General features: G+C 45.7%; 1 long non-coding RNA gene across 1 annotated transcript; it reads right to left on the bottom strand.

The window, feature by feature from the left end:
- Positions 1–419: 419 nt before the first annotated feature.
- Positions 420–7,799, bottom strand: LOC126957377 (uncharacterized). The gene is made up of 3 exons (XR_007726731.1): positions 7,202–7,799; positions 2,799–4,225; positions 420–2,602 (listed from the first exon to the last, which is right to left on the bottom strand). It is a non-coding gene; the product is annotated as an uncharacterized LOC126957377 (long non-coding RNA).
- Between the last annotated feature and the right edge of the window lie 1,820 nt (positions 7,800–9,619).

Here is a 9,619-nt window from a genome sequence, read left to right as displayed (position 1 = left end):
CTCAAAATATTACTTCTTAACTCATAAGTACAAAACACGTACCAATTAACTTTACAGTGGAGAAGGCTGGCAGACACCACCTTAGCCAAATGACAGAAGTTAACATCGCCAGATGGGAAAACAGTTTACATCACATTCTTCCTGATACAATGCAGTGGAGAATACAAACGGCATCACTTTTGAGGTATTCCTGCACCCAAAAACGCATAAATCAGGAGGAAACATTAGACAAACTGACAGGTACTCTTCAAAAATGTCAAGGTCCTGAAAGACAGGACAACACTAAGGAACTGCTTCACACTAAAGGAAACAGGAGAACTAAATGCAATCGGTGACCCAGGATGGGATCCTGGATCTATAAAAAACATCACTGGGCCAGACAAGTTGGCTCAAGCCTGTAATCCCAGCACTTTCGGAGGCTGAGGTGGAATGATTGCTTGATTCTAGAGAGAAAGAGAGGGAGATTATTGGGGGAAAAAAGGGCATTTTGAAAGAGGTATGTGGATTAAATAATATTGGATAAATGTTAATTTCCTGATTTTGATGTAGAAGAATGCTCTTATGAAAATGCACACTTATGTATTAAGGGATAAAGGATTATGATGTTTGTACCTTATTTTCAAATGGCTCATTAAAACATATAGTAATATAAACAGAGAGAGAGAATGATAAAGAAATGCAGTGGTATCTGATAAATGTTTAATAACTGGCTTTCTGAAAAAAAAAATATATTGAGCCAATTTCTCTGGTGCAAGCACTCCCACTATGATTGACTTCAAGCTGAAGATGTGACACCACTGAGGGCAGACTTGGGAAGTGCCTTACTCAGCTCTGGTTGCTATAACAAAATACCATACACTGAGTGGCTTGTAAACAACAGAAATGTATTTCTCACAGTTTTGGAGGCTGGAAGTCCAGGATCAGGGTGCCAGCACGGTCAGGGTTGGCGAGGGTTCTTTTCTTGGCTGCAAACTGCTGACTTTGCTTTGTATCCTCACATGGCAGAGAGCAAGAGAGTTCTCCAGGGTCCGTTTATATTTTTGATTTTAAATTGAGACAGGGTCTTGCTATGTTGCCCAGGCTGGTCTTGAACTCCTGGCCTCAAGTGATCCACCTACCTCAGCCTCCCAAAGTGCTGAGATTACAGGCATGAGCCACCTCACCCCACCCCCACCAGGGTCTGTTTCTTTTTTGTTTTTTTGTTTTGTTTTGTTTTTGAGACAGAGTCTCACTCTATCGCCAGGCTGGAGTGCAGTGGCGTGATCTCAGCTCACAGCAACCTCCACCTTCTGGGTTCAAGCGATTCTCCTGCCTCAGCCTCCAGAGTAGCTGGGACTACAGGCGCCCACCACCACACCCAGCTAATTTTTGTATTTTTAGTAGAGACAGGGTTTCACCATGTTGGCCAGGGTGGTCTCGATCTCTTGACCTCATGATCTGCCTGCCTCGGCCTCCCAAAGGACTGGGATTACAGGTGTGAGCCACCCAGCCCCTGACAGATCTGTTTTGATAAGTGCATTAATCCCATCGTAAGGGCTCCACCCTCATGACCTAATCCCCTCCCACAAGTCCCACCTCCTACTCCATTGCACTGGGTGTTGGGATTTCAACATGTGTGTGGGGCGTGGTGGAGAGGGACACATTCAGACCACAGCAGGAAGAGACACCCACGACCAGCCCTCATGAGATGCCAGGTCCAGACACCGCTGTCTGTGAAATTCTAGAAGGAGATTGTAATTTGTTTCTCCATCAAGTCAGATAAGTGCATTTTAAGCTTATGAAAATATTCTTGGTCACCTGTTGGGAGAAAGCTATTCCCCTTATTAACACATGATATTCAGAAAACGCAAGTTTTATTTTCTACAGTCATTTGCATTAGCGTGTAAATATTTGGGGTTCTTACTCATGAATGTTTTTGCGATAACATTAACAAGGTTATTATTGGATAAACGTTAATTTCCTGATTTTGATGTAGAAGAATGCTCTTAAGAAAATGCACACTTACGTATTAAGGGGTAAAGGATTATGATGTGATAATTAAAAATATGTTATAACATTAAAACTATGTTTCCTCTCCATCTGTAGTTATTATTCCTTTAGGACTGTATTTATGTGATAAATAAGAAAAGCAAACATATAGCTAATATAAAAAACAACATTAAACTGTTTAAATAATCAGTGGCTCTGATCCGCCCACTTTCAATGATGGGAAGGCTGCTTTCCTTTGCAGAGGGCTGTGGGCAGCCAGAGGCCCCAGCTGGAATGGCATGAAGTTCAAACCCCTCTCTCACAAGGGCTGGCAGCGGCACACAGCCACGTGGTTCAGCCAGCCAACCAGAGATCCCATCACCCCGACCCCCGCGCCTGGGCCCACCCCGCCCACAGTAAGGTGCCTCATGCTAAGGCATCACACCAAAGTAGGCAGGGTCTGAAGCCTGGAGGAGCTAAGGGTAGCCGGCATTCACAGAAGCTGGGCCAAACCGTTGGCATCTCTGTGGATCCAACACGACACAACAAGTCCACTGAGTCCCGCAGGCCAATGTACAGCAGCTAAAGGCGCACGGGACCAAACGCGTCCTCTCCCCAGGAAGGTGCGCGGGACCTAACGCGTCCTCTCCCCAGGAAGGTGCGCGGGACCAAACGCGTCCTCTCCCCAGGATGGTGCCCCAGGAAGATGCACGGGACCAAACGCGTCCTCTCGCCCAGGAAGGTGCGCGGGACCAAACGCGTCCTCTCCCCAGGAAGGTGCGGGACGGGGACCACCAACGCGTCCTCTCCCCCAGGAAGGTGCGCGGGACCAAACGCGTCCTCTCCCCAGGAAGATGCGCGGGACCAAACGCGTCCTCTCCCCAGGAAGCCTTGGCCCCCAGAAAGGGAGACGGTTCAGCAGAAGAACTGAAATTGGCCACCAGCTTGACAGGACCAGTTATGCCCATCAGGAACGGCTACGGGAAGGAGAAAGCCTAAATCATCACCGAGGAGGAGAACTTCAAAGCCTTTGCTAGTCTCCGCACGGCCTGTGCCACGACCTGGCTCTTCAGCATATGGAGAGCTGAGACAAGCTGCAGAACAGGATGTTGAAAAGAGAAAACAAATACCTGCTGGGGACTTTAAAAAAAAAAGGGGGGGCGCACATACCCAGCCTTAAACTGAGAGAGACCCGAGACATTCAGGTATACATTTTGTGAACCAGGAAGGCCCCAGGGGAGGCCGCCCAGAAGGCTGGAGCATGCAGAGTAAAAACCCATGTTTCCCTCCTGCAAGTGGCCCCAGACAAGTGCATACAAATAGCATATGGTGGATGTCCTTCTCCCTACTGTTCACGTTTTCCATGCAGCTAACCCTCAAAGTAGGAAAAGGGTGAACGCAACACTTTTGTGTGTATCCCTGTTCAGTCTACGGAATACACCAGTGCTGACCCTGCCTGGGAGGCTCCCGCTGCTTGAGCGTGCCTGAGGATGGGAAGCTCATTGGTGGCAGGGTAAGGGGTCTCTGCGGTGCTGATTTTGCTGGCTGGTCCTGGGACTTTTATAGACCTTAGAGGGGAGGAAGCACATGCCGACTGATTCCATGGGTGGCATAGGTGGGTCCAGAAAAGGTACCAGGAGTCCCCACTCAGGTCCGCAGGACTGGCAGCCCAGCCATCAGTCCCCACTCAGGTCTGCAGGACTGGCAGCCCAGCCATCAAGGCCCTCCCTGGCCTGAAAGTGGGACCTTTCCACAAAAAGATATGTAACATTTTCAATTTTCTATGTCATCTGTAAATTGTTACAACAAATGCAGGTAGACTGCAGTATATGGAGACTGCATAGTGTGAATTCTAAAGTTAAGAAAAAAACAACAAAATAAAATAGCAAAAACCAAAGATTTATACTGAAAAAATCAATAGAGGTGATAAAATACCAAACAATTTTGATTAGTCCAATAGGATGCAACTAGGAGGAACTGTGTTTTTTGAAAAGGGTACAGATATGTGGAAAACAAAAAGCTAATGTTAGATTTAAATCTTACCAGAGAGATAGCTATAACAAATACAAATGGACTAGATACTTCAATTAAAAAGAAGAGATTGACAAACAACTCACTTTAAAAATAAAGAATTGATAAGACAGTAAAGTAATAGAAAAAGATACACCTTGCAAAAAGATATTCCGTGTGCGTGGATACACAAAGATAGCAGGGTTAGCTACACTTACATCAGACAAAATAGTTTTTAGGTCAAAAACTGTAAAAAAGAGATGAAGAAAGACATTATATAATAATATTTCAATACATTAAGAGGCTATAACAATTATAAATATATATGCACCCAAAATTAGAGCACTAAATATATAAAGCAAATTTAAAATAATTTAAAGGGAGAGATAAACTAAAAAGCATTGTAGGAGATGACTTTAATACATTTTTTTTAATTTTTTGTCTAGAAACAGGGTTTTGCTCTGCTACCTGGGCTGGAGTGCAGTGACATAATCATAGCTCACTGTAACCTTGAACTCCTGAGCTCAAGCAATCCTCCTGCCTCCAGCCTCTGAAGTAGCTAGGACTACAGGCATGTGCCACCACCATGCCTGGCAATTTTTTTTTTTTTTTTTTGTCTTGTAGAGATGGGGTCTAGATACATTGTGCAGGCTGGTCAACTTGAACTCCTGGCCTCAAGGGGTCCTCCCTCCTAGCCTTCCCAAAGTGTTGAAATTACAGGTGTGAGCCACCAGCATGAGCCTGGCCAATACTTCACTTTCAACAAGGAATAGAACATCCAGACAGAAAATCAAAAAGGAAACATTGGCCTTTAAACCAAACGGACCTAATGGACATATACAGAACATTTCATCCAATAGCAACAGAATGCACTCTCTTCTGGAGCACATGGAACGTTGTGCAGGAGTCTATGTTACAGCACAACGTAAGTTAAGAAGACTGAAGTTACATCAAGTGTCTGTTGTAATCGCAATGGTGTGAAACTAGAAAATAATAACAGGAGAAATCTTGGAAAATGCACAAACATGTGGAAATTAAACGACCTGCTCCTGAATAACAACGAGCCAAAGACGAAATCACAGAGGAAACAAAAAATATCTTGGGACAAATAAAAATGAAAATACAACACAATATGAAAATGGAAAAATCTCAAGAAGCAACCTAACTTTACAGCTCAAGCAACCAGGGAAAGAACAAACGAAACCCCAAGTTAGCAGAATAAAAGAAACAATAAAGATCAGTGCAGAAATAAGTGACATTGAGACTTGAAAAACAGCAGAAAAAAATCAATACAATTGAGAATTGGATTTTTTGAAAAGATAAGCAAAATTCACAAACCTTTCCCTAAGCAATAAAAAAGACAGAAGACTTGAATAAAATCAGAAATGAAACAGGAAACATTACAACTGAGACCACAGAGTAAAAAAGATCATAAAAAACTACTGTGTACAGCAACCAATCAGATAGTCTAGAAGAAATGGGTAAATTCCTAGAAACATATACCAAGTATGAATCATTAAGAAATAGAAAATACAGACTGGGCGTGGTGGCTCACGCCTGTAATTCTAGCATTTTGGGAAGCCAAGGTGAGTGGATCCCTTGAGACCAGGAGTTCAAGACCAGCCTGACCAACAGGGAGAAACCTCATCTCTACTAAAAATACAAAAAAATAGCAGGGTGTCAGGGCACATGCCTTAATCCCAGCTTCTTGGGAGGCCGAGGCATGAGAATTGCTTGAACCCAGGAGGCAGAGGTTGCATAGCCAAGATTGTGCCACTGCACTCCAGCTTGGGCAACAGAGCAAGACTCTGTCTCAAAAAACAAAAAAAGAAAAGAAAAGAAAAGAAAAACAAAGAAAATAAAAACAAGTATAAATGAGTAAGGAGATTGAATTAGTAATAAAAAGTCTCCCACCAAAGACAAGCTCAAAAACTGATGGCTTCACTGATGAATTCTACAAAACATTTAAAGGACAACTAATACCAGTATCTCTGAAGCTGTTCCAAAAAATTGAAGTGGAGCTAGGATTTCCAAACTGACTTGATGAGGCCAGCATTATTCTGATACCAAAGCCACACAAAGACACTATTTAAAAAACTACAGGCCAATATCTCCAAGGAACATAGATGCAACAATTCTCAATAAATACTAGCAAACCAAATTCAACAACACACCAAAAACATCATATGAACAAGTGGAAATTATCCCTGGGATAGGAAAATAATCCATATGATACCCCACATTAACAGAATGAAAGATAAAAACCACATGGTTATCTCCACTGATTCATAAAAATAATTCGACAAAATTTAACATTCATGATTTTTTTCAAAAAAGCTCTCAGCAAAATTGGTATAGATGAAAACTTCCTAAACATAGTAAGGCCATTCATGAAAAGCCTACAGCTAATATCATAATGGGAAAAACTGAAATCTTTTATTCTGAAATCCTGTGCAAGGGAAGGATGCCCCTCTCACCACTTCAACACAGAACTGAAAGTACTAGCAAGAGCAATCAGGAAAGAAAAAGAAATTAAAACACTTAAGTTAGAAGGGAAAAATTAAATTATCCCTATTTGCAGAGAGCATGATTCTCTATGTAGAAAACCTTAAAGACTCCAATAACAATTGTTAAAACCAATAAATTTAATAAAGTTGCAGGATAAAAAACCAACACACAAAAAGCGGCAGCATTTCCACACATTAACAACAAACTATCTGAAAAAGAAACCAAGGAAACAACCCCACTTGCAATATCATTAAAAAAATTAAATACTTAAAAATAAATGTAACCAAGAAAGTGAAATATCTGTGCACTGACAACTCTAAAACAATGAAATAAAGCGAAGACACAAATAAGTAAAAGGATATCCCACGGAGAGCATGACCTGCCAAGGATGAAGAAGAGTTTTATTGAGTATTACAGCAACTCAGAGGAGTGTAGCTCCTCCCTGCAGGCTGGCTGCCCATGGAGTGCTCAGCTCCAAGCAGACAGGAGGCCCTGGAGAGATTAACTCCTCTCCACAGGCAAGTAATTCGGTGTCTCCGCAGGTGTCCGAGGCTCTCAGCAGAGAAAGCAGCTCCCCCCGGCCTGCAGCTCCCCCCGGCCTGCAGCTCCCCCCGGCCTGCAGCTCCCCCCGGCCTGCAGCTCCCCCCGGCCTGCAGGTCTCTACCGCTCTCTCCAGGTCTCTACCGCTCTCTCCAGCGGCCGTCTGTCCACTCACCTGCCTCCCTTCTTGGGTCGTCCTCCGGCCTCTGCTCTGCCTGGTCCCGGGACTTTCATGACCTCAGAGCGGAGGAAGCACAGGCCGACTGGCCCACGCGTGGCCACGGGCGGGCCTGGAGGAGGCACCGCGAGTCCCCACTCAGGGCCGCAGGACTGGCCGCCCAGCCTTCAAGGCCCGGCCTGACCTGAAAGTGGGACCTTTACTGGGGGGACCTTCCCCCTCCCGCCGAGGACTCCGTCTGCCTCCCGTGGTCATTCAAGGCCCCCAGGGCTCGGCCCTAAACCCGCCCCGAGATCGGAGCAGAGAGAGGCCGGGTAACCGGAGCAGACGCCCCAGAGCCCGCGGGGACAGAGCGGGGAAGGGAGGGGTCCTTCGGGGCCCCCGAGGGTGCAGGCTGCGGAGATGCCCGGGTCCTGCAGGTGAGAGGGCAGCTGTGGCCCCCGGGAAGGCCGAGGCCGACCCTCCCTACGCCCGGCCGTCCCGCTGGAGCCCAGGAGCGCTCGGAGCAGGTGCGGTTCGGGCTGCTCCAGCCCCGTCCTCTGGGTGCGCCTCCTGCCGGCTCCGTAGAGCGCGAGGCCGGGTCGGCAGCGGCGGTTTGGGCGCGGGGGGCTCCGGCCCCAGCTCAGAAGGGGCGGGGCTCCCGCCAGCTCCGTGGACTGTGCAGCCCCAGCCGTGCTGCGAGTTGGCAACAGCCGCTGCCATCAGCAGAGCGGGGGAAAGACCTCAGCCAAGCGGGCGGCAAGGGATCCCAGCCCCACAGGGAATCTGAATGGGACGACAACGATTCCAGGAACTGGGCATTCCTGCACATTTTTGGTGGGCTTATAAGTTGGTACAGCTACTTCGAGGTCAATTTTTGTAACATCTACCAGTTTATAAATGTGAACATCCTTTGACCCAACAATTCCGCTCCCAGGAATCTGTTCTGCAGAAATGTTTGCGTTAGCACCTGAAGACGCAGGACACTCAGTTCGTCAGTACGTGCGCAGAGGTCGAAAACCATCCACCTGCTACCAGGGGAACAGACATGGTTTATTCGTACTATGGGGTACTATGGCGCTGTACATTTTTATGGTACACATAAATTTTTACAGGAAGCATGTATCGCTTTGCAATTAAAAAGGAAATGAGGCGGCCACACCTTCCCCAAGTCCTCCCTTTTCCTCAGTTCCTTCAGCTGTGCTTTGGCTGAACCCCTAGCCTCTGCTCCACGCCATTTGTGCCAGGACACGCCCATGCACTCCCCACCCGGCAGACGGCCTGGGAAGGAGGCAGCCAGATGGCTTAACATGTCTTGCTTCCCGGGTGAGCTGACCCATGGGAAACACAAGCTGGCACTGGGGAGGGTTGGGCGGGCTCTCTCCAAGGGCTTCATCTCCCAGTTTTCTCTTCCTCTGGGCAGGTCGTCTAGCCCATCAGAACAAGATACCAAGCTCCTCTTCTTGCAGGCATCCCCCAAAGTTCCATGTGATTCTTTTAGGGGCAGCTTGGAGAGTGGCAAGTACTCCTAACTCCATCCCCATGGAGGGCAGGGAATCAGCTCTTCCCATGAGCACCATGCCCAGGGCCATGGTGACTCCCTCTCCAGCCTATGTCCCAGCCCCAGCCCCTCCCAAAGAAATGAGCTCCTCTTTGGACCACTTTTTTATTTCACACATTTCTTTTATTTTTATTTTTTTTTATTTTATTTTTTTTTTTTTTTATTTTTATTTTATGATCAGTGCAAACAATTCCATAACATAAAAACTTATGAAGAATCAAAGCATGATTATTTAAATTCAAAATAGACCGTCAATGCAAAATAATACAAGTATAAAAGTGGGTTCATTTGCACACACAGCAGCATGCGTTTCAACACATACGTCCAAGGATGGTGAATGGTTGTCTTCTTCTCTTGAAGACTGTGACAACATCAGATACTACAGTGAATCTGTGTTCACATAAGCCAAAATTTGTTTCTAAAAATACATGTTCACATTTAAACTACTGTCAAGATATGCTTTCCAGAATTAAGCCTCTAGTTTCTAACATCTAAAAACTGATACAAAGCTGGGTTTAGTGGCTCATGCCATAATCCCAACACTTTGAGAGGCTGAGGTGGGAGGATCACTGGAGGCCAGGAGTTCAAGACCAACCTAGGCAACAAAGCAAGACCCCATCTCTATAAAAATAAATAATGTTTTTAAATAAATAAAAGCAGATAAAGTGTTCCAAATGTAACTCTTCTTGTTACTAAAGGTTAAAAAGTAAGTATTTTCAAAAGTAATTTAAAATAATTGTTGCAAGTTTAATAGTGCTGGTCTCTTCCACCCTAACTGCAGGATGGAAGCCTCTGGTTTGGAATCTGTATGCCAGGGCCAGGGCTCCCAACAACTCCACTTCCTGTCTTCTTCCTTCCCAGGATCTTTGTCTACC

This window comes from Macaca thibetana, chromosome 6 (genome assembly GCF_024542745.1).
Source record: "Macaca thibetana thibetana isolate TM-01 chromosome 6, ASM2454274v1, whole genome shotgun sequence".
NCBI lineage: Eukaryota > Metazoa > Chordata > Mammalia > Primates > Cercopithecidae > Macaca > Macaca thibetana.
The sequence above is the reverse complement of the archived record's forward strand: the minus strand, read 5'-3'. Positions and strand labels throughout refer to the sequence as shown.